This window comes from Microtus ochrogaster, linkage group LG7_11 (genome assembly GCF_000317375.1).
Source record: "Microtus ochrogaster isolate Prairie Vole_2 linkage group LG7_11, MicOch1.0, whole genome shotgun sequence".
Lineage (NCBI taxonomy): Eukaryota > Metazoa > Chordata > Mammalia > Rodentia > Cricetidae > Microtus > Microtus ochrogaster.
In genome coordinates this window covers 26,441,141-26,441,929 of record NC_022032.1, presented here as the reverse complement: position 1 = coordinate 26,441,929, position 789 = coordinate 26,441,141, and positions in this window count along the sequence as shown.

Genomic DNA, 789 nt, shown 5'->3' with positions numbered 1-789 from the left:
TTTAAAAAAAATCCCTTCTGCTTTCTCTACTATATACCTTCTTTCTCTTTTCCTCACTTCATCTCCCTCTTCCTTGTTCTCTTCATCTTAGGAACAAGTTCAAGGTCACGACTCTGATCCTTTATTGATGTGTTTTGTGAGGAGTATGAACTTCAAACACGTCAACACTAAGAGATGGTAGGGAAGCCTCAGAGTAGAAGAGAGGCAGGGATCAAGTAGAGGAATGGCTGGAAAGGGTCAATAAGGTAGCTATGATAATGCCACAATGAAACCTATTATTTTGTATGTTAAATTTAAAAACTGGAAAAGCAGCAATGCTTTAAAATGAATCGCAGTCTGTCAGTGTAAAGTTTAGAATGGAATTAGAGAAAGCTGTGAGTGTTTGATCTTGGATGCCAAAATTTCATCTGATTCTCAGTATACCTTTAGCAGTGTTTGCCAAATGTTGGAGCATGGATAAAAAAGGGGACCCAAAATCATAGCTAAAGGGTTACTGCTGAAGAATGAGTGATGATAGAGAGAAATAAACAGTTCCTTAAAAACAGTAATGGGGCTGGAGAGAAAGTTCCTCTGTTAGAATACTTGCTGCTTTTACAAAGAAGCCTGGGGTACAATTCCCAGAACTCCTTTTGGGTAGCTCACAACTGTATTCCAGTTTCAAGGGATCCTGTCACAGTGTAAGGTGTGGATTTTTTCAGCCTCCAGGTGCTAACCATTCGTAACTCAATCCAAAACATCTTCTGGCCTCTGCAAGCATCTGCGTACACACACACACACACACACACACAC